Genomic DNA, 25363 nt, shown 5'->3' on the forward strand with positions numbered 1-25363 from the left:
ATTACTGTATTTTCAGCTCAGCGCAATAACATAAAGGCATGATAATATCACTGTATTAATGCTGTATTGATCTCTTGTGAAACAGTTTCTCTGCCACAGAAAGGGCAGAGAAACTGTCCCCAGCTGGGGTACTGAGCAGGTTTTGAGCCGGTGCCTTGCTCACTGGCTCTTCTGCAGGACAGGAAGTGGTGAGGAACCAGACCCTCCAGTCTAACAATGCCCCCTTTAAGAGCCCAGCCACCCTGCTCCTCAGCCCCGTTAAAACAGGACCTCTGAGTGTCTCAGGTCAGACTCCAGGTTGGGAAGCACTTTGCCAAAACAGACCTTCACTTTCCACACAATGAAAGTGTCTTAATCAAGCAGTGTAATGGCTGCTGGGGGGCCCCACGTCTGTGTCGGGGCCCTTGTTCACAGAGGCTAATGGGCGGAGACCTGTTTGTGTGCCTTTTTTGAAATCCTCCCAGGTCCCTGCTGTGATGCGTACTGCAGAAGTAGGCTGGGGGCGCACACACGTTGCAGCGCCACACACACACTCTAACACACACACACACACACACACGATTTCCAGTGGAGACTGGCACAGACGCAGCGCCACGAACACTCCGGTTTGTCTGTTTGCTACGGACCGCTGAAACTTCTGCGCAGAGAGGCGGATAGATCCATCCAGCTCGTCCCAGATAGTGGATTAAATTCACGCTTTCTTTTCTTTTTTTTCCTCCTTTCCTCCTCCTCCTCCTCCTCCTCTGGTTTCGTGTTACAAAGCCTTGGGAGGGAGTTGCGCGGAGAGCCAGTTCCTCTGTGTAGAAACTGAATGACAGGATCATATGGCTTGATTTTGCCTTATAGTCCAAGCATTTAAAAAATAGCGGAAATAAGAAAAAGAGAAGAGAGGAAAACGGCGGTCCAATTCATCAGAAATTGATAAGGATGTGGAATAATTTATAACTGAGATTCAAGAACAAATCCGGTATAACGGAGAAAGAAGAGAGGGGAAGAAAAGGATACTGTCGGCGGAGAAAGACGGAGAGGAAAGCGCAGGACGCGTTGCTTGTGATCATCACCACCATCACCGGAATAACAAGGTAAGTTTGGAGCCGTTATTTGCCGTAATGGTGGTTGTGCAGTGCCGTGAGGCGGCTGGATTAAAAGTAGACGAGGGAAGCAGAAGGTAGATCCTGATCCGGAGTCTCTCCGGATCTCCAACTGTTGCCATGAAGCCCCCCTTTTTCTTGGAAATAGGACGCAGTCTGATACAGCGCGTGGTCCACACGGGTCCTTTAGGTGCTGTAGGTTGTGCTTTTTGGGGCTCAATGTGATGCAACTTTATCTCCATTCCGCGCAGTGTAAACACAGCGCACTGCGGTCAGGAGCTGCTGGAAGGGAATCAACTCACTGTAGTCTGTATACCTATACAGTACTGTATACTGATTCACCATCACTACTGTAGTAATCTATGTTAGTGCTGTAGTATGCCATTATTATACATGCATGTCTCCTTAAAGGGGAAAATCTCATATTGTTATTAATTGCCTGCAATATTCCTGCATGTGGAGTGCCTGTGGTGCCCTATAATGAACTTTTTAGTAACATTTATTAGCATAATAGTGCTTTGCATACTCTATGACATCTATATAATGTCCCATTAATACTCCTAACTTACTTTGTAACTTCTGTTGGCAGCCTAAAGACAGACTTTTACACTTAATAGAGTTGTTGTGGGAAATAAAGTGCTCACATAGCATTTTACTAAAAACTAGAGAGATTTTAATGTTTCATATTCACATAGTAGCTATATATGACAGCCCTGATTCACTTCCAGTGCCATAAAAGCAATGAGTCGGTTAAATTGCTGCCTCTTTTTCCCGCTTGCTCAGCTGACACTCAAAAATTAAGCTCTTATGGTGACAATAATCCACTGATTTGAGATATTACTTTGGAGTACTTCTGATTTTTCTCCCCTTAATGAAGTAAGTATTAGCTTCAGTTGAGTGATTATTGTAATTACTGAGGAGGAGGGCAGGCGTCCACACTGGACAGCAAGGATTTGTGTAAAAAGGTGGTGGTTTAGAAGGAGTGGGGGGTCTGCTTGCTTTTTCTTGTCTTTATTTTTTACAAGCTGGATGGTGCCACTGCCAGTTAACTCTCAGACAGTACAGGGGGAGTACATGGTTAAGTTAGTGGAGTCATGTTATTGCCATGTGGGATGGAGGATGACTTTATAAGATCCACTTTCTGCTTTGATATTTGTGTAATATTCTCATGAAGTTTGTCATTGGATTTCTTCTTCATAAGGCTTGTGTGACTGTGTTTGTGCATGTCAGCGTGTCATTTGCAAAGACTAATGAAAGTAATATAGCGCTAGAATTCAATGTTTGAGTTGCAAGTTGACATTTGCAGTGTTAGTGAGGGATGTAGCGGAGGATAATCCTGCCAAAATTCACTTTACTCACCTTTTAATTTGTAAGATAAAGTTCACGGACCTTAAAGACATGTCATAATCCATGATATTAATACATGGGGAAGATTAAACCAGACAGAAGTAGGTTATGCGGAGATAAGGTAAAGAAATTCAAAAAACAAATTGGTTGTTGAAGCATTTCTCCTGACATCTGACATTATTCCCAGTCAGAAAAAAAGCCTTGAAAATCCAGTTTTATCCAGGGCAGTTGCAACAAAGACACACACACACGCACACACACACACACACACACACACACACACGCTGCAGCCCTCTGGCCCCAGATGTTAATGCCTCCATTGAGAGAGCTACAGGACTCCTGCCGACTCGATCTCTTCATTGTCGGACAGACAATGGACTCCACATCCTGACGGCCAGTCTCCTTCCCATCTTCCTTCACACACTTCTCATGCTCCTCTCTCACACACACACACACACACACACACACACGCACGCACGCACACACACACACACACACACGCACACACACACACACAATAAAACAGCATGCAGCCATGCAGACAAAGGACCACATGCATCATACATACATACATACATGCTTTTAGAGTCAAGTTCAGGCACACACGTGGGCAGATTCGCGCACTAAGCAGTTTAATTGAATGGTTTATAATATTCTATTTGGGTACACTTTAGATAAATGTGGATTTTTTATCTCTTATTTACAGTGTGTGTGTGTGTGTGTGTGTGTGTGTGTGTGTGTGTGTGTGTGTGTGTATTTGTGTGTGTTCCCCAGCCATCCACTTCACTACATTGCTGCAACAAATGATTATTTTCATAAAAGACTTCTCTGCTGTGTTTTTTTTTCATTGATTGATTCATTCTTTTATCTATAAAATGTCAAAAAAATAAAGAAAAATTCCCACAAAGAGCTCAAGATGACAACTTCAGATATTTAGTTTTGTCCGACTCAGTCTAAAAGATTTCACTTTCACATAAAAGAAAGAAAAGCTGCAAATCTTTATATCTGAGAAACTGGATCAAGCCATTTTTGGGTATTTGTGTCTGCAAAATGATTTAAATGAATCAGTTATCAAAATAGTTGCTGATTAATTTTCTGATTAATTATGCAATCACATCAACATCAGCTGCGTCAGTGTATGTGTTTGCCCATCATCATGCATGTGTGCACATACGTGACATAACTGTGTTTTGACACCAAAGGGCCAACATTGCATCATAGCCGTTACACCGTCACTGCACCAGATGTCTCCTCTCTGCTGCATGTGTGTTTGTGTGTGTTTAATTGTCATCCACATCAATGCAACGGATCCTGCAGCCCACATGTTGAGCAGCTGAATGCACAGTAAACTCCCGTGATAACACGATGATTTCTGATCATGTAACGCAAAAGATTTGCAGGAACACACACACAGAGCATTCAGGCACACGCTGGCAGTGTTGTTGTAGGAGTGTATAGATCTGAATTTGCTAACGATAATGTATTTCTGATGGTGGGAGAGGTTGTTTTTTTTCACATCCTCCGCTGAGCAACAGTTGATGTGCCAGCTTCCCACAGTAGGCTTTTTCTTTTTAAAATATCCTTTTTCATTCCACCAACGATTTAATTCCTTCTTCATCAGCCTTAAAAGTCTCTTTCAGAAGCAGATTTGCTTTTGTTTTTGCAGTTTCAAACTGCTCTGTGTTTCCTGCTGAGTTGAAGGCAGTTCACATCTCCGGCCGTGCCCCCTCTGTTCTGATGTTGCACAAACACAATCGGCCCAACTAATTTTTTTTGATGCTTCGCAGTGTGTGTGTGTCTGTTTAAATGTGTGTTTGTGTTGAACAGAGATATGGTTCATGGCAGGCCAGATGCAACGTCTGGAGAGCAGAAGCAGATGGGTCGTGTGTGTGTGTGTGTGTGTGTGTGTGTGTGTGTGTGTGTGTGGAGGGGAACACTGGGAGGCGGGGTTGGGGCTGGACATACTGATGTTTAGAGAAGAAGGAAGGGAAGAGGCATGTTTAGAACACCATCAAGGTAAATGGGTTCAGCAGGGTGCGAGGTCAAAGTGATATAAACTCTCTATTTTCATGTTTATGTTATGCTTTCTGTGCCTGTATTAATGCTATCAGTGCATTATTCAGGACCCTATTAGTTATAGAGGCAAGGTAATGTGTATGTGTTGAGAGAAGGTGTGATATGTGCACAGCTGTGTGACACCGGAACGTGAAGTCCGGCTTGCTAAATCACACTCACACACTCTCACATTAAGGATTTTTACACGTTAGCACATCATTGGCACATTGATCATGCTATGTCCTGCCTAATTACCATCATCAACCCCGAAAAGACTGTTAAAGTTTAGCAGTTTTTGTCAAAATTAAGACAAAGAACCATGTTCCTTCCTCTGACCAGGATGTTGCCTCCCAAACCTCCTGTGATGTGCTCTTATTTCTCTTTGTCTTTCCTGCAGAGGATAAATGTGTTGGAAGGCCTTTTTTGGGGGTTGTTTCTTTGACCTCCATCCCCTTCCACCATCTGCTATTTTTGAAAAAGTCTTCCCTCTTCTATGACAGCACTGTCTACTTCTTTTGTGCCTTAAAGCAATCTTTCTTTGTGCTGTAAATTAATAGAGGTGGAAATATGCCGTGGCCAGGATAACACACTGCAGTTTAACGCTTCTTCATTAGAATATTCCTTGGAAAAAACAGCTTTTTAAAATACGGATTCTGAAAGCTGAAGATCTTAGTTTTTCATAACAGTGGTGGAAATATTGGTTGGGGGCTCTCTGGATTAAGGTGAATGAACCAAGAATAGACAGTATAAACTTTAAATGTCAACATCTCTTTTATTGTTGGTTAATCTGTCATAGGTAGACTTCCCTCATTCTGTGACTGAATGCCTGTTCCAGTGTGGCTTGGAGAAACTCTCTGATCACGCTAGCATCAGGGGCTTTGCTAGATCTGCTTTGTGCTTTGCGTTAACATGATTTTTCAGGCTTCAAGTACTCTGACTGTACGGATATTCCTTAATGTGAAAGGTGCACAGAACTCTGCTCCTATCAACAATTCCTTCTGGGCCAAGCAACGTTTCCCCGTCTGCTTCCATCCTGAGACATGCGTTTCATTTTTTTTTTGACACATTATTTTTTTAGTAATTAATTAACTGAAATTAAGGTGTAATTGGCAGCCCGAGACAAAGCGCAAGCAAATTAAGAAACACTTTCAACAATTAGACATAATAACAGGACGTACTGTAGAGAAATACTGCAAGTCATAAACAATATAAACCAAGTGAGTTTTTGGGTGAAACTAAGATTTCAAAGTGCTCTTACTAATATTTGCTTTATATTTAACATTCCATCCATTCTGATATAATTGTACATGTTGGCACTCAGCACACATGTAGCATTAACCTTTTGCTAACTGAGGAGCATGTGGAGTGCCTGAGGGAAGATGGGAAGGAGGCTGGCTGTGGAGTACTATTTCAATCAATCAGTCAATCAATCAATCTATCAATCTATCAATCAAACTGTATTTTATATATCAAAGGGTTTCCCCCAGAAAAGAGGCGGGGTACACCCTGGACAGGTCCCCAGACTATCACAGGACAGACACATAGAGACAGAGCCCCATACACTCTCTCATTCACTTATATGAGCAATTTTAGAGTCACTAAACCTAAGCTGCATGGTTTTGGACTGTGGGAGGAAGCCAGAGAACCCGAAGAGAACCCACGCTGACACAGGGAGAACATGCAAACTCTGGATTTGTACCTGCCATCCCTCTTGCTGTTTCCACTGTAGGTGTAGTTGAAACAACATCCTAAAAATATGTTTTATAAAATCCCTGATGCTTTTACCTGCTGGGGGTCAAATTAAGCCCAATGGGCCACCAGGCCTGCATTACACTGGGGGAAACCCTGAAGTCATACATCAGAATCCAAGTCCAAGTGCAGACCATAAGAAGTGGAAATAGGAGTCATTTAAAAAGAACATGAGTTTAAATAAAAATATAAAAATCATAAATAAAATCTTAATCTGTCTTGCAGTTATCATGCAAAAATGTTGTAAGGCAAAGAGATAGCAAGTGCACATCAAAGGAAATCTATCACAAGGATTTGAAATGTCACTGCTAATTAAACCTCTCAATGAGAAAGTCAATGTTTCCACTGATTTAATACTGTGAGTAGCTTCTCCATTTTCTTTACTGTGGAGTCAGCAGCATATAAAAAAATATCAAGGCCTATTTTCATGCAAAGTAGACACGTGTGACACATTTTGACACATGGATGGAATTATGACACAGCAATGACTTGCAGCATTTCTGTGTCAGGTAGTGCTGTCTGAATTTGCTGAGTGTTTCTTCTTCTGCATGTGTTGTAACATTCCCCAGTTTGTGTTAAACATATGTAGAGCATTTTTTCTAAATTTGACATATATATGTCAAAGCGTTGATGATTTTTCTTAATTTGTGCCGTGAGCTCTTCCGACTCCTCCCGGCTCATTTGTTTACAGGAATGTTTCTAATGTCTCAAATATAATGCAGCTATAATTTATTGATGTTAAAATACTACCGAAGGCTCCATGAATATAGAACACACACACACACACACACACACACACACACATCAGGCTGCACACTGCATAACCTCCAGCCCCCTCTCAGTGGCTTAAGGCCTGTTGAGAAGTTTCCATCAGGCACTGAAGATGGATCCAGAGGGTTTTGGCAGCGGCTGTGATTGCAGTTGTTCCGAGACGAGAAGCTTTTGCTCCTCTGCAACTTAGCCCATCCCTTTGAGCTCTCTCCCTCTCTCATCCTCTGTCTCTCTCACCCACTTACGCATACATATTCTTTCCCTCTTCCTCTCTCTCTCGCTCGTTTCGGCTCAGTTCGAGTAGCATAATGAGGTCATTTTTGCATTGCCAAAGTGTAAGCACTACCACTTATATAGCTCAACTTTAATTGAACAGACAAGTGCATATTCAGCCCATTGTGAATGAAAACTATGCCCGGATAGAGGAAAGTAGTATAATCCTTTTGGTGGCTCTAATAGTAATGCCAGCGCCCGCAACGCCTCGGAAGCAGCCCTTATGGATCTTTCAGCTCAAATCCATTCAGTTAAATTAAATGAAGTCAAAAATTAACAACATTGCAAAAAAGCAATACTCTCAGAATATAGAACACAAGGCAGTAATAAATATTTGTCACAATGTATGAATGATGCAGCCCCCTTTGGGGTGATCAATAAATAAATAAGCCCTGAAGGAAGAGAAGTGTTTCCAGGAAAGTCAGGCTGGTGGAAAATTCAATATGGTGCAAACTGACGTTCCTGGAGGCAAATCTGTAAAGCAAGTACACCACCAACTCTTTTCATTCTTGCAATGTGGAAGCTGTGTTTATCAAAGCTTTTCATTCTGACCTCTAATTTCCCCCCTGCCAGGCAGATCAATGTCATTTTAAAAATGTCAGAATGCAGTGGTGAGAGGCATCAGCCAAATGTAATCACTGCTGTCTGAAACAAATGAAGGAACAGATGGAGAGTAAGCCTGAGCTCCCCGCCATGACATAAAGGTCTGTGCTTTTTCTTCTGCACAACAAACTCTCTATCTGCCTTTATGTGGCTCTGGAGGTCTTTAGAAGAAGCTTGGTGGAGCTTCTCTGGGTGACTTGTGTCCTCTGCATTATTTATGAGCGGTAGAATGGAGGTGGAGGAGAGCCCTGACCTGCTTGTTTGTTACCAGCTGACCACTATTGGCCATCTGCTGTCGCCAGCCCCTCTCTCTCTCTCTCTGTCTCTCTCTCCCTCTCTGTCTATCATTACCTCTCTCTCTCACTGGCTATCTCTGTGTTGCTCTGCTCTCTGTGGATGTGTCTATCAATCACTGGCTTTCCATCCAAGTTTTTATGTAAAACAGAACACAGAGTTAGAGAGGTTAAATTGATTTTTTGCTTACTGGTAAGTGAGCTGGGTTCAGGAAAAATAGTGTCATAAAAGTGATGACGACTCAGTATTTCAATAAATATTACCATTGAGTAGGTTTGACAGTGAGCAGTTGTGAAGGTGCAGGTTAATGCTTTCTGATTTCAATATTATAGTTAATTGAATCGAATATGAAGCTGGAGTGAGGAAACATTTTGGCAAGCTTAGCTAAGCTCAGACTCCAGCTACAAATTTACAATACAGAGTGAGATCAGTCTTCTCATCTAACTCTTGCCATAAACACAAATAAGTCAGAATGTTGAACAATTCCTTTAACCCTTAAATACCCTCATGGATGCATTTTTAGTCTTTCTGGGGCGGAGGCAAGGGGATATTGAGGGGATGATAGCAGGTCAGCAGTATTTGCCACATATAAGTGGTGTACACCATCTGCAAGCTGGAAACCTAAAGCTTAAAGCACTATTATATGTCAAGTTTTTCTTGTCAAAAATCTTTAATAAATATTGTGTGTTTTTGTTAGGCGCCTATTCAAATTCTGACAGTGAGTGTATAAGGGTTTATGACAGGAGTATATGAAGGGCATTTCCATGATCAATTATGTATCATAAGTTATTGCAGCAATTTTTGAGTCAAAATCCTTCCAAAATACCACATAGAGACACCGAGACCTTGAGGAACACATTAGAAAAAATCCATATGATTTGGTATCAAAAACTTAATTTCTACAAGAATTGCATTTTTTGGGATTGGAAGGTACTTCTGTTGTGATGGGAAAGCCAGACATCCTCTTAATACTCTCTAGTTTGTAGTTTTAAAGTTTCATGAGGCTGTGATTATTCTAGAGTTCCCAGCAGCTCATTTTATACAGTGAGGTCAAGTTTCATAAAATGTCTCACTACACTGAAATATTACCATGGGGACTTCACTTGAGCTCACTGAATCACAAGAGTGTCAACTTTCTTGTGATATCCAATTTATGCATTCCAAAATAACACATTTGCACTACATGAAAAAAACTGCAAACTGCATCCGATAAACATAAATTGAGCATGTCTATATAGATGAGTCTTGCAAGTATTTTAAATCAGATACCTTTAGGTCAGAGGTCAAAGTCAAATGTAACTTTGGAGCATCACTTAGCCCTTGTCCCAACAAGCTAGCATGGCATGAGCCCAATACAGCAGTTTTCAAGACAATAAGTCAGCTGAGATCACTGATCCCTCTGGTTTTTATGGGTTAATGAGTTGCAACTGTAGCAGTATAACTTCTTCCTGCTTAGTCATCACAGCATCTACTTGTATACAGTAGTATCTATCCATTTACAGTGTCTTCTAACACTAGTCAGTGACTCAGGGAAAGAAATCTTCAATCATATTTGAAACTTGTCCAGTAATATCCTCTTCAGATAGCAGCTGGACTCCTCTTTCCTGTTTCATCCTGTTTCCTGGGTCTGCCCATCTCTGGCTGCGGTTGAAATTGTAAAGCTGGATTGGGAAGAGATGTTAATATTCCCGGCCAAAAACCTTGTCAGCGAGCCAACTGTGTTTCGGGGGCACGTTGCAAGGTATTTAGTATGTTTTCTGAGGCCCCCGACGCGCCTGTTCGTCGTCTGCTTGTTGTTTTGTTTGTCCCGACTCAGCAGATGTTTTCTGGCTCAGTCGTCTGCACTGTGTTTTGTGTACAGAGGACCGCCGGAATTGTTTTCTTTTTTTGTTATTCTGGTTTTGGTGACACGTCAAAGCTGTTTGGACCCAGTGTGAATGCAGAGGTTCCTATTGTTTACTGTCAGTGGCAGCGGCGCTATGTGTGTGTGTGTGTGTGTGTGTGTGTGTGTAGAGTATATGACTATGCATATTTAGCTCTTGATTCTTGCTGTTTTCATGCATTGTTTCCTGGATAATGTATGCAAATGTGTATAGGCTACCAACAAAAGATAGCAGTAAAAAATAGTGGCTCATGGACTGGATATCTGAGATTGTGTGTGTTAATGTGTGTGTGTGTGTGTGAATAATGATGCAGATGCAGTGGGCAGTAGGGGGTGCGGAGAGGAAAGTAGGCCCCTACCCTCCTTCCCCGTGCTAACCAGAGCGTGGTAGTTTGTTTTTATGACAGCCTTTTTTTGGCATTGTTCTGGTCCGATAGAGCTCACCCTCCCTACCGTGGGACTGGCCGTTAGTGGGCAGGAAGTGCCGGGAGCGCGCAGCATGAGCACACACACACACACACACACACACATACTGTATTGCAGACTCCAGCACACACAGCCCCTCCCAAGCTATCGCCCCACACTCACACATAAAGTTTTGAGAGGACAATAAAAAGTTGCCCTGCGGCTCGCAGGCTGGTAAGCTGCAGCTTATCCAGGAAGGAGCTGCAGCCGGGCTAATGGCCTCTCTCCAGGGTAGGCACTACTGAGGGGCCCAGGCAGGCTTATCGGCAGCAGGAGGGCCCCTACATGGCTGCTCTCTGAGAGTACAGCTGAGCAAGTGTGTGGGAGTAGCTTAGCTTTTTGGTAGTTATTGGGAGATTGAGAGCTCCCCTTGCTTGTGTCTTGATGTGTTTAGGGTCATCTTGGCCTGCAGGAGAGTTAAAGTCAGCCGTTAGCCCCTCCTAGATGAAAACATAGATGTTTTCCTGTAATTGCAAATTCAAAGTTAACTTAGCGTTGCACTTCCTAATGGAAACTCGGCCCATCAAGTCAAGTCTGTGCTACCCTTTATTGTTGAAAAATCAATGCTAGTCCAGTGTAGCTTTTACTACCAAGCAAGTACTTCTTTTTAATACCATGGGGCTCTTTGGCAGGTGTGAAGTGGACGGTGGACAATGTGTGAAATACTGTTCCAGTGGAGATGTCTCAGTAAAGAGCCAGCATGATTTGTAGAAAACGATTGAAAGTGCGATGTAAAGGAGCGAGACGCCTTGCCCCCTGACTAATCAGATTTCGCCTCATGGATCGTATGGTATGATGCCTCCCGCCTGATCTGAGCCCATGAGTCACTGCTCCTTTTCTTCAGCTATAGTGTAACTGGAACTGAGACAGTGTTTACAGCAGCTGCTAACTATGCTGCAGTGAGGTAACCTGTCACTGTTACTGTTGCCTCCTATGAAAGACTTGTTACAACACAACACTTTTTGGCCTTGAATGTAAAGTAAATACAGGCTGTACAGTATCATTTGGATATCCTGAACCTGCTGTTTGTTTATGTTAACGATGCCACCTCCCCACCTACTCATCTGCTGTATTTCTATGATGATCCAACACGATGCCACATACAGTAAACACTGTAATTGGGGAGGTCTGACTGACATATAAGGACAGTATCTTTATACCAGATGGGAACAGTGCTACAATGTCACTGAACCTGATGCCTTCATGACACAAAGCAATGCAAGTTGTTTTGTTATTAAAAAGCTTTTATTATGAAGCAGAAAAATCAGAAAAGGCTGTGTTTTCATCAGCAGTAACACTCCTATCTGAAAGCGAACAACAGACATGGACACAGGAAAGAACCTAAACTTCAAACCAAAGAGATTCAGTTAGAAGCTACTAACATACTGAGAACTGAACACAGAGACTTGAAAGAGCCTTTCTATCGGCTCCCTTGCATAGACATGAATTGAGTCTCACAACACATGCTTAGTTTTGAGAATGAGAAGGCCAGAATTTGTTTCAACTAATTTGCACTTCGAAAGCACTTTTTTTGCCACAATAATTCCGGCAAACGAACGGATTGATAAGATGACAGACATCCTTTTCTTCAAAATGTCGGATGTAGCTCCCATATGATTTGATCATTTTTTAGACTCGCACAGACGACATAATCGTTCAACGTGATGTTTCACTGGGACATCGTGCTTTGTCAATTTGGTTGACATTGCCCAACCCTAGTGTCAGCCTGCCACTGGTGGTACAATTGATGGTAAAAAGTTGACGGCCCAAGAGCTCAAGGGTACCTCAACAATTTTGAGTAGTGAGAAGCCATTCACAGTCAGAGATATGGCATAGAAGGGATTCTACGCATATAGCCACCGCAGCTTTGCAGTACATATACTTCTGTGTAGTGATATCATCAGGGGAAATCCAGTGCTGACCTATAAATATCCATGATATCTGCAGTGGGACTCCCATTGACCCCCTGCACCAGGTATAAATCCAGCTTTATTGATTCACTTTCTCTGGGTCTGTTGCTACATACCTCTATCAAAATATCACTGCTAGCTTGGCACAAAGTTTGATTATTAGTTCTGGTTATTGGCCCCACCTCGAGTCCAGCTCCAGGATCTCCTTTTAGCCCAGCTGTATCAGCAGCTGCAGCTATAATAGTCCTGTTGTTGAGGTGTTGGTCTGGCTTGTGTGCTGGGGAGGGGGGTGGTAGAGGGAGACAGAATCTGTTTTTGCCCCCTCGCCCGCCCCTATCCTGCTCCAGACTCACCTTTGACCCTGACTGGCTGCACTTACCCCCCACCCCCTCTCATGCTGCTCTTTTCCAGTCTACTGCTCTCTGCATGATGTCTGACTGTCTGAGATGGAAAGAGAAACAAGGAAAGAAAGATGCTCAATGGGATGAGGCCACAGTAATATGACAGAAAGGAGATAAAAGTAGAGAAAGGCGAGGATTGGGAAGAATATAAGGGCTGGCAAGAGGGTAAAAATATAGAAAAGTATATGGGTTGCCAGGTTTGGTCCACTCCTAGAGAGAGACAGAGATTGGAAAGCGAAAAAGAAGCCAGCATGCCCAGACAACAGCCCTGAAAAACCAAGATAAGAGCCGACCAGCAGTCAACAATTACACCATCAATTTTCCAACCTGCCTTCACCTTCTTCTCACTCTCTCTTTCAATCTTTCTCATCTTCTCCTTCTTGGTACTCACTCTTATTCTCTTTTCTCCCCTTTAGTCCCCACTGCTGGGCTCCCTGTGTATCTTTGTAATAAACCTCTCCACATGCAGTCTGTCACACACACACACACACACACACACACATTCTGTATAACTCTCTGATACATACATGCACACACACCTTCTTGCTTTCCATGAATTAATTTAATCTACTAAAGCACTATTCTTCAGTACAGTTATGAGGCACTTGTGCTCAAGTAATTTTAATTTTATGCTACTTTTTTGCATACTTTAACTCCACTGCATTTACTGTAAGAGGGAAATTATATATATATATAACTGCTATAGTATTAAAGGGATATTTCTGATGATGTGGGGTTGTATGAGACACTTGGTAGATGGCAGTCGGCAGCTCTGTGCCTGTGAATTTTTGTGAATGTAGTGAAAGAAAATGCATAAAAGATTTGGGGCAGAAACATTGAGCCATTAGTTGTTCTGTGGAAAATGTTTTTAAGTTCAGCTGAAGCCAAGATGATACTTCAGACATCTGGTAATAAACCTACATGTGACTTACAGACTAACTCATGTTGACAATAAATGCGAAGCAAATTTTTGCTTTGTATTACTTATGTTATTTTTACCGTTATTTGTTTACTAATGTAAGATGCACCGGTGCAGAACAACAACAACAACAACGATTCTTTCCGCTATTTCTTTCTTTCATTATGGCTGAAATAACCACTATTGCAGCTTTTTACCCTTGTGGAAGTTCCACATACGTCAGAAGACCAAACACCACCATGTCTTTTTAATGTGATTTAACTGCAATAAATGAATCAAAAGGATGCTGAAATAACTATGGCAGGATGCTGATATGTAAAATGTATGAATTCATGCTTTAGTAGGTCTGTCATTGTAACAACAAGCAACTTTTAAAATACCTATTTTCTGAATGGAGTTCGGATCAATCAGGGCTATGCAGGAGAACAGTGATAGACTTTAACAGCATAGCATCATGAAAATCTGTTGCTCGAGGTGAAAATTTGTCTTGTATGACTACACAAATGACTTGAGTTTCATAGTTGCATCATTCTTGTCGCATAATTTGCACCTTTGCAAGTTTGCTTCACGTAAGGTGTGAAACTTGTGCATGGGCATTTTCTAAACTACAATTCTAAACTTCTATATACTCGTATTCTTCAGTTTATCTAAAAAATTGGAGGCACTTTTATGAGCATAGACAATTTCTGTTTGTTACTTTTACTTTTAGGAAAGGATTTGAATACTTCTTCCAATATTCATGCTTTCACACACACACACACACACACACAAACACACACACACACATGCTCTCTCATAGGCTCTCAACCACACACTCGCAACATCAGACAAATATGGATGACCAAAAGCATTTTCTCACACATTTACCTGTACTAACACATTCACACAATGAGTGTCAAACATTTGCACACACGCACACACACACACACACACGCTCACAAGTTCTCTCTATCTTCTCTCTCACTCTTTTACACACACACACACACACACACACACACGCTCACAAGTTCTCTCTATCTTCTCTCTCACTCTTTTACACACACATACACACACACACACACACACACACACACGCTCACAAGTTCTCTCTATCTTCTCTCTCACTCTTTTACACACACACACACACACACACACACACACACACACACTTGTGGCATATGGAACAGTTTATCTCGCAGTGTTATTTTTTTTCTTCTACCTATTAGGAAAAGTCTTTTTTTAGGAACACCAGGGAGGAGAGAAAGGCAAACTCTTTATTATGATTTTTTCGCCTGAGGTTAGACCAGCCGTGGAGAACAGACACACACACACTCACACACACACACAGAAACTCTGAGCCCCCTCTGCTGCAAGGCGTCAAAAAATCAATAACACGTCTCTTTTAAAAAAAGCCTGAAAACTAATGGAAAGAGACAGTAAGGGAGTGAGAGAGAGAGAGATGCTGATGAACCAAACACACACACTCACACACACACACACACACACACACCCTTTTCGCCATTCTCAATTTCTCTGCTGATTGTGCTTTTTCTTCTCTTCTGTCCATTAGTAGATAGATAGATAGATAGATAGATAGATAGATAGATAGATGGATAGATAGATAGATAGATAGATAGATAGATAGATAGATAGATAGATAGATAGATAGATAGATAGATAGATAGATAGATAGATAGATAGATAGATAGATAGAAGCTATACAGTAAAGCAGGAAAAGCAAGAGGAGTCGTGTCAAATTGAACCGACTTAGTTAAATCGCCTTCCCTTTTTAAAATTCATTGACCGTCCATCCTCCATCCCTCCGCCCCTCCATCCCTCCATCCCTCCATCCATCCTGTCCTCTCATATCTCTGCGGCTGAACAGCTCTGATTTGTGTACCAGGATTAAATTCCTCAAATTTGTCTTTCACTCCCTGTGGGAGAGGACCGTACTTTTTAATTAATTGATTTTGAAATTAAGTTAGCTGTTCTGTGTGCGCGCAGATGGGTGTGTGTCTGTGTGGGGGAAAGGGTGTGTGTGTGTGGTTGTGGCAGAGTGTGTCTTTCTTTCCCCAATGCGTAGCTGGGTAGCAGACGGGTGGAGTTGTGTGTTTTGCTGAGTGTGGGCCTCTATTCGTATATCTGTGCCTTTGTGATTATCTATAATCGGAGAAGCTGAAGAAACAGATTGATGCTAAATTGGAAGTGTAAAAATGAGAATTTGTGGTTTATGGAGAGTTATGTAGGCAACTGGTCTATTACAGTTTCTTTACACTTTGGTTTTCGAATAAATATTGAGCCTTAGACATTCGAGGGGATGGATTTTGTTTTGTTTGGACAGAGCCAGGCTAGCTGTTTCCTCCGTTTCCAGTCTTTATGCTAAGCTAAGCTAATCACCTTTTTTTTAAGAATGAGAGAGAGAGAGACAGACGGGATGACATGCAGCCAGACTCAAACCCAGGCCACTGCAGTAAGGTCTAAATGATAGTGTAAACTACAAGGCTGTGTTAATCTAAATGACTGTTGACTGTTGATTTTCTTTTTTATCTTACTCCTAGCAAGAAAGCCTTTCACAAAATATCAAACCATCCATTAAAAAATCTGCATGCTCTTTATTATTGTGTGCCCTAAAAAAGGGACCTATGAGGTCAGTTAAAATGCCAAGGACACTTAAAAGGGAAGGTGTTCTGTTAACAAAACAAAAGCTCATTACCTTAAATGTACATCCTGGCTTTAAGGTCAGGCAAGGAAATACTAAGGCCTTATAACCGGTTGCTCCACCCAGCAGGGCAGGGCACTACTGCCTGCTGAAAAATGGCACTGGTTTTCTGTTAAGACCAGCCTCTGCCTCTAGAACTTGGTCAATGCAGCAATTAAAGATTTACGATTTAGGATTTTAAAATTAATATTAAATGTGAATAAAAAAAAAGATTTATTTATCACTGCAATACCAATAATATTTGACCCAAAGGGGTTTTCATACTGATTGAAAAAGCCTATGTATAAGCTAACATGATATTTATACACGAACATGCCCTTAAGGTTTGCGCAGAGATTTAAAAAATGCTTATTCAAATTGTTGCCTTTCAATGCATCAGCCTCATAATGACACATCATCACATTTTTGTTGAATATATGCAACAGTCGCAGTTAGGATTATCGGTCTTGTGAACAGATAGAGACTTGACAAACAGTGCTGAGCTGCTGTGATAAACGGTAATCAGATCCAACATGAAAAAAGCTCCCCTCAGTGTAATTACATGCCTCTACATCCCTTCACTTAACCACTCTACCTGTTTGACCCAACTTGCTAAACATGTAGCACCTCCAATAGACTTCTTATTTTTTAACTCCAACTGCTAAACGTTTGTTGTTAATAAGAATTAATGTTAATTCCTGTTCAATTCTACTTAATGAAATTTGATCTTGAAAAGTTACGAAATCATTGAAATCTAAAACAGAAAGCTATACATAGTAAATAGCTAACATGTCAACTAACGCATTAGCTAACATGTTAATTGTCAACAAATGATGGTGTCCTACTAAAAATGTACCACAGCCTTCAGATTAAATTGCATTTACATTTGCATTACAATTTTTTGTAAAGCACAAACACAAGTAGCAAAATATCTTTGTATCCTTTCCCGTTATCTAAATTTGTGTTGTGTAAGCTTAAATTCTACCTAGCTAACAGCAGTATTTGTCTCTAGCCATACTAACCATGTTCGCTAGCTGAATGTGTCAGGAGAGATATGAGAGAAATCACCTTCTGGTATTCTTCCTATTTCCAAAATTTCTAATTAGCATTAGGTGGGATTGACAAACCTTTAGACATATCTGACTGGTCCATACCTTCAACAGAATATACTTTATATAACCTCTTTTTAACCCAATAACACAAGCATTTTTAGACCAATTATTTTATCCTATCGCATAACCAAATGCAACCAGTGGCAGCATGAGATAAACTGTAAAGTTAGAGCCATTACTCTTTCAATTCTGGCACCCAACAACACACCAAGATGACATTTTAAGTAGGTTATGTAGCCTACAGTGATCCGTATTTGCCTCCAGCTTTTCCTTAGTTTTGCCTCCAGCAAACACTGTGACTTAATCCTGACGCTGGCACTAAAACTATCCAATCTGAATGAAATTCTGCAATATAATCACAAGCAGGCAAGTCGAGGGTTGTGCCAGTTAACTTTTAGATGTGTTGGTGTCCATACTCCATAATTATCAGCCAGTGTGAGGGTGTGAGCGCACCACATGCCCTGTGTGTTCAATTGTTAGTTGTCTCTTTTGCAGATGCATAGGCACTTGCTTTGTTCCACATAGCTGCTGTGTTTTTGAACGTTTTGAACATATGAAGCGCAGAAAACCGTCTACTCTAGAGCTGCATTCGCCATCTCAGCATGCTGCCTCAGCGATCCAAGCGTGTGAGGGCTGTGTTGCTCATCAGCGGGCCAATGTCTGCGTCAGTGCGCTGGTGCTGGATCTACTTCATGCTGTCAGGCCCGCGTCGTCTGTCGCAGTGTCTTTTTCTGTGCTTAAGCGTGTGTGTGTGTGTGTGTGTGTGTCTATCAGTTTATTTGTGTCTGTGCCTTTGGCTTTCCCTCTTTGAGTCTGTGTGGCTGTTTCTTTGTGTCTGAGTCTTTGTGAGTGTGTGGTAACCTGTGTGCATCTTTGTCTGTGTGTGTGTGTGTGTGTGTGTGTGTGTGAGAGAGAGAGAGAGAGAGAGAGAGAGGGAGAGAGGGTGTGCCTTTGTCTAAGTGCTTTGTGTCTGTATCTCCTTTAGTCTTATTAATTATATATATATATGCTTGTAAGTGTGTGTGTGTGTGTGTGTGTGTGTGTGTGTGTGTGTTACCACAGCTGTATGACAGACAGAGCTCCTGCTAGACTTTATTAACAACATTAACCAGAAACTGCTGGGTTTGTCTAAGCTGGAAGATTAAGATGTACCACACACACACACACACACACACACACACGCTGACAAGACTGACTCACAAAGGCACCAGGGGTTTTGGAAAGAAGGGAGAGTTGGTGTGTGTGTGTGTGTGTGTGTGTGTGTGTGTGTGTGTGGGCGAGCTTTGCAAAATCAACAAACACATGCGCTGTAGCATTCCAACACATTCATACATGCTGCGTTCTCACATATTCTTGTTCTGTCATACATACTGCGTCACACCTCCTACATGCACACACACATTGAAAAAAAACCCCACACACAGGCAGTTTTTAATTTGCGTTAAAGCATGAAATACTTGTAATTATGATTTATTTATGTGTCTTTTCGCACCTGAGCTGTAGCTTATACCTCATGCACACACATACACACCTGAGAAAGTGCACCAAGGTGTTGTTACCAAACTATGAAGACATCAATGTGTATCTCTGTCACTCTCCGTGTGTGTTTGTGTGTGTGTGTGTGTGTGTGTGTGTCAGCAGTTGGAGTGTCTCTATCGACTTATTGGTTCCAGCACAGGGAACGTTGGATTGGTCAATTCCTCATCGTTCATTTAAATGGAGGGACTGCACAGGTAGACACTATTCAGACCAGAAAGAGAAAAAGACTGAGAGAAACAACATCAACTACTTAAAGGAAGAGTTCAATATTTTGGGGAGAAAATAAAGCTGCAGTCTTGTCATGATTAGCCAAGCTTAGCATGATGAAAGGGATAGAACAAATTCCCTCCAATCTATCAAAGTTTCACTAATTAAAGGGGACATATTATACTTATTTACAGGTTCATACTTTTATTTTGGTTTCCTAATAGAACATGTTTACATGCTTTAAAGTTTGTTTTTGTGCCTGTCTCCTAAAGCCCCCCTCCTGAAATGGCCCAGTCGGCTCTAATTGGTCAGCGATTTGGCATGTCTGCACCTTCATTGCAGCCAGGAAATGACTGTTACAATATATTTATATATATATATATATATATATATATATATATATATATATATATATATGCTAACTGCTATCATCATGCTGCTGTATGTATATATAGCATGGCTTGTTTAAGGCCACAGTTTCTGAATAGGAGCTGTGTGAATTTGTCTGTAGATTGAGAGTTACGAGACTTTGACAGTATTTATATGGCACCTAGAGCTGCTTTTTAATTAAAAACTCACTTTTTACAAGATGTGGCCTTTAAAATGTTGTATCATATTTGTTGTTAAAGAAACAGAAATGTAGAGACAATTCAGTTTCTCAGTTGATAACAGCCCAGTGCAATGATCGTGCCCAAAATTCCACACATTTGTTACTATTTAGGTTGCCAAGTATCTAAAATCTGTGTCCAGCAACCATTTCTGGCAACCCAGGCTATATTCAGAGATGCTGCACAAAAGTATGTGGTGGATGTAAAAAGAAATTGTTGCATGTAACAAAACCAAAAATAGAATAAATTTGGACATTTGAACAAAACACATTTTGGGCATAACTAAAGAATTCCTACGCTCAATATGACATAATTTCGCACAAATGTCTAATAGCATAAAATGATGAAGTGAGGTACTTTAATATCAAAAAGGTCAAAGGTCAAACTCACTGTGATGCCATAATATTTTGCAAATACACGTTCTTTTCTTTCTTTCTTTTTGGGTAACAATCTGGAACAGAGGGGGGGGGTTGTGACCAGATTTCACATTTGGTTGGATACTGAATTGGTGACATAAATCTTGAGTGTCCACCTTGATCTGTTGTGCTGCCAGATTCAAGATATATGTGAAGCATCCACGCTTTAGAATTTGTAAAACCATGAAGTGCTGTCAGATGCTGTAATGACTTTTCAATTTATTCTAAGCTATGCTAAACACAATAAGGTGTATTTCTCAGGAGTATTTCTCATTTTCTCAGGACGTCACTGCTCCTGGACAAGAAGAGTCCAAAGAGTTCTTATACTTATAGTTATAGTCAGGCGAGCTGTTTCCTCCTGCCTTCAGTTCACATGATAAGCTCCATTAACCTTCTCCTGGCTTCAGCTTCATTTTCAGTGTACTGACAAGAGAGAGGTGTCAATCTTTTCATCCGAGTCTCTGGAAGAAAAGTGAAAAAGTGCATTTCGCAAAAAGTCATAAAATTCGGTCAAAGAAAAGTGACTGAATAGAGACAGAGACATAGTGTCAGGCAGCTAAATAGACTGGAAAGAGTAAGAAACAAGGAGGCAGAGCGACAGTCCAATGGTCACAAAAAGAGAGAGAGAAAGTCAGAAAGTGCTAGACAGAGCTGAGAAAGAGAGAAAGTGGAGGCTGAAATAAATGAAAGAATGGAAAAAAAACTCGTATAGAGTGAATGGGAGCCGGAGAAGTGTCTGAGGTGATGAAAGAGAATCAGAAAAAGTGAGATAGAGTGATGCCGACAAGAATAGGAAAGAGGCAAATACTGCAGATAAAAAAGACAAAGGCAGAGTGAGATTGTTGTCGTCAGCAGCTCCCTGACTTCTGCTCGTTGACCACAGGCCTCCTCTGCACTTCATTTATTGTCAGACTTTATTTGATTTCTTTGTACTGCTGTCATTTTCCCCCTCCCTGTTTGCCACCCAGACACCCTGCCGCTTTTGTTTTTCCATTGCAGCAACAAAATGGCCTACTTCTTTCCTCTAACCTTGACTTAAAGAGCCAGGGAACGCTCTGTCACTCTCTCTGGAGGTTTAAGCTTCTGAATATTTTTAATAAAATCATTTAGGAGCTGTTGATCGAAGTGCTGGAGTCATCTTTAAAAGTATTTCTTTTGCATGTGTTTACCTCAGCAACTTTTTAAATTAGTGAATTTTAGAACATGTTTTCCTTTGAGTGTCTCAGTATGTGTCCTCATTTTTAGGAAGTGCAATAGAGAAGAATGATAGATGTGTCTTGAATTTGACACATCCTTTTTAAACACACTAATATGTATTGCATGCTGCCAGTCTGTCTAAACAGTCAGCCCACCACTGGCTTTGGTTATGGGCAGATGTGGCTTCAATTTACCAGACTGAAGACATTTTTTCCATCTCAAATTGACTGCTGAGCTTTTGATTCAAGGGCTGACAGCATGTGTCAGCTACCAGTGAGCTTCACATTTATTCTAAGGCAGGTTTGTTTATGCTGATATTATTGAAAATGGTCTGCAATTAGTGACAGTTGATGGAAAGTTGAAAAAGCTTCCTGGTGACAAAGCTGCATGTGATGACAGTTTGTATGAATAAATTACTGGTTCTAAAAGCTGATCTTTATGTTTTGGTTAGAATAATATCAAGGGGATTTTATTGAGTCTCCATCTGTGATTGTGATGTAGGTGAAGTAATGATTTTTCTCTGCTGCTTCTGGGCTGTCAGCCTGTAAAAAGCCTGTAGTGAAACTTGCATTAAGCTGCTAACCAACCTGAAAAAACTGCGTTTGAATGGTTTTTATTGGATGTCACATGACGGTGCAAAAGCTGCTTCAGAAAGTTACCCTCCCCCGACTAGACTAACTGCAAAGAAAGCACTGAATCCAACTCGTTCTTTTGCAATTTAACACTCAGATTTCTAAATCCTGAATATCGAGCATAAGCGCTAACAATCTACAGCTTCACTCCAAAGATATCAACCTTTAAAAGTCCAAATCGAACTCCATCTCCCCTCCCTAAACTCTTTTTTCTCACTCCAACTTGAAAGAACATTACACGGCGAGCATTCTGCCCATATTGAACGGCCGACAACTGCTTTTAACAGGTAGCATTACACTTTAACACGGTTTCTCACTGTCCATTTCCACACCATTGATTCCAGTTAGGCTCACATTGGAAATGGATAAAATGTAAGTGAGCTGGTGTGAGTGGAGAGCTTCATCTCCTCCACCAGTCTTGACAGTTTAAAGCACATCGAGCACTTGGCCACTGGCCCGCTGTGATCTCATGACGAGGTGATATAATCCTCGTTGGTCATGGTGTCTGGGCTGCCAGTTGTTTACCATTTAGTGAGTCACAGAGCAGCTAGATGAATGTAAATGTCTGTAAATGCGTCAAATCACTTCTATTTCTGAACAATTATTGAATTTGCATCTATACATGTAAATGTTAGAACACGTACAAGCACGTTACAATAGTAAGAGCCCTGGATTTTTGACATGATACTGATTTTAGAGGGTAAAAATTCACAGATTACAGAAAAAGAAAAAATAGACATTTGTAATGTTGTGGACTATTTTTACACTGATATGACTGTGTAAATATACTCAGAAGGCAGATAAAGGTCACATAAGGACACCAACATATTGAAGAACACCAGAAAATTCTTCTGCAAGAACCGTTTTATTTGGCATCGGATGGCAGGCACTTATGTTCTAGAAACTTTTGGGAAAACCCTTTTTTCTTCTTATACCTAGGTACCTAGGAAGGCTATACATCGTCTGAATGCTCTAGGTCTCGTGTGGTTGTAAAGTTTCATGAGGCTCGGATTATCCTAGAGGTCACAGCAGCTCATTTTATACAGTGAGGTCAAATTTCTAAAAATGCTCTCAGCAATGAAATGGCTTCTATGTGGAAGCTAAAACATCACAGATGAAACTTTGAAACTTTGGGAGCATTATTTCACCTCTTCCCAGCAAGGTACCAATAGTTTCCTTTGGTCTTAGTCAGAACGCTTAGGGGTTAAGAATATTTAACATTAATATTCATTATACATACATCGCCAATTGGCGGGCGACTGCTCTACCAACTGAGCCACAGCTGATTGGAAGGTCGGTGGTTCGATCCAGTGTGTGAATGAATTCCTGATGGTGGCAGGTGGCAGCGTTTAGGATAGCCTCGGCCACCAGTATGAATGTGTGTGTGAATGGGTGAATGAGCGCAGTCCGTAGTGTTAAGTGCTTTGGATAAAAGTGCTATATAAGTGCAGTCCGTTTGCCAATCAATTTTAGAAATGGAAACTGAGAAAATAAGCAAATAAAAAATAAATAAAAATTTAATAGATAGCTAAATAAATATCAGTACTTTACATTGAGTATTAATCAATTGTTGTTCATTTAAATAGAAATACATTCAAATAGATAAACATAAATTAATATCTAACACCATTTTTAAATCAGCATGGTTTTCTATATCACATATATATAAAAAAGGTTTTCATAATGGTGCATACCAAACAACATACACACATTAATATACCGATATATTTATGATATGCCTAGAGTAGACTGATAAATTGGTCGGAGGATATTTCAGTTCTTTTTTCCTGTGGAAAAGGAACCACACTGTAGAAACAGTGTTTTGGGATGTCCCAGGGCTTTAGAGTTCTAAACTGTATAACTCGTACCAACAACACAGTGTGCTGAAACTCAGCTGGCAGCGTTCGTGTTTGTTCCCTGTCTCTGACTGTCTTTGCCATCTCTCCGCTTCTCTGCATCCAAAAGAAGCACAAATACCATAAAACAGCTTCGTTGAGGTGGAAAAAGAAATTGCTTTTTAACCGAATGTTAAATGCAGCCTAACCAGAGCGAATGGTGAAATTCACCAGCTGTTCTGCATTTACAGAGCAAGACGATCCTCTGAGGTTGAAATGTGTCACATGCTCTGAACTCCCTTGAAGATCGAGCATGGCTTGTGATTAATCTTGTCACAAGATGTACATTATGTAATATATATCAATTATTACATACAAGAAAAACTTTGTTTAATGGTAGGATTCATTCATATGATAATTTACCACGCCCTTTGCAAACTGACACAGCACAATAGTGATTAAACATATATTCAGTTCATAAAACTTTTACTTGTTTGTTTTACTTGAGCATTGCTGTCGTAAACACCCCGTGTTATGTAATTCATTCCCATGAAGAATCCTCTGGAACAAGCAGCATCATGGGATGTACTGTGTCTTGTATTTGGCAGCAGTAACAGCAGTTTGTTTGGAATAACTAGAAGAGGATGCATCTTGTTTAGCATCAAAGTGACAGCCGTGTGGCTTGAAAAGGAAGAGAGTGCCTCCTACAGAAGCTTAAACTACAACAGAACATCCAAGCAAAAATATATCATTAGCTAATGATATACTAAACAAGATCCAACTTAGACATTAGCGCTGCATGGAAAAACATAGGCTTTTTATTCATTGAAATGAGAACAGTGTTTTGGCACAGCAGGGTCTGGACACAGGAGGCTTCGGCATAAATAGATGAAGGGTCGCCAAGCAAAATAGATGAACCTGGCTCTAACAGACTGTCAAGCTCCTAACCTGAAGGCATTACTCTTGATTTACGAGTGGATTTATGTTCCAGACTTATGCTCAGTAATGTTTGTGTAGAGACAGAACGATTGTTAAATTAACTGCTGAAATTAGTTTACATAGCTCCCTAAATGCATTCATGCCTGGGATCACCTGTTAGGGACGGACATAGGGAGTCTTCAGACAAAACTGTTCTGGGGACTCCCTGAGAGGAACTTCCCACTGGGGAGCTCCCCTGAGAACTGCATACATTCAAGGGCCTTTCTTCAGTTTCTTCATTAGGAACGCGAAAGAGACGAAAAGAGCCAGCTGGTTGTTGTTATCGTAATAATTTGATGAGTCAGAATTGCATTGTAATTTTCCTGTTGCACCTATGATCAGTCAAACCTGGACTTCCTGGACTGGTTTTTCACATGGCTAATTGGTCTTCAACCAAACGAT

The 25363-nt window shown here is 41.0% G+C and overlaps 1 protein-coding gene across 2 annotated transcripts in view; it reads left to right on the plus strand.

Annotated features, from left to right (window-relative positions):
* Positions 1-554: 554 nt before the first annotated feature.
* Positions 555-25363, plus strand: part of sema4c (sema domain, immunoglobulin domain (Ig), transmembrane domain (TM) and short cytoplasmic domain, (semaphorin) 4C) — a 111206-nt gene continuing 86397 nt past the window's right edge. For both annotated transcript variants that reach the window (XM_059336981.1, XM_059336982.1), the window contains exon 1: positions 555-1082. The gene's annotated coding sequence lies outside the window, so the exon portion shown is untranslated. The remainder of the gene's footprint in view (positions 1083-25363) is intronic.

Source organism: Centropristis striata, chromosome 7, assembly GCF_030273125.1.
Source record: "Centropristis striata isolate RG_2023a ecotype Rhode Island chromosome 7, C.striata_1.0, whole genome shotgun sequence".
Classification (NCBI taxonomy): Eukaryota; Metazoa; Chordata; class Actinopteri; order Perciformes; family Serranidae; genus Centropristis; species Centropristis striata.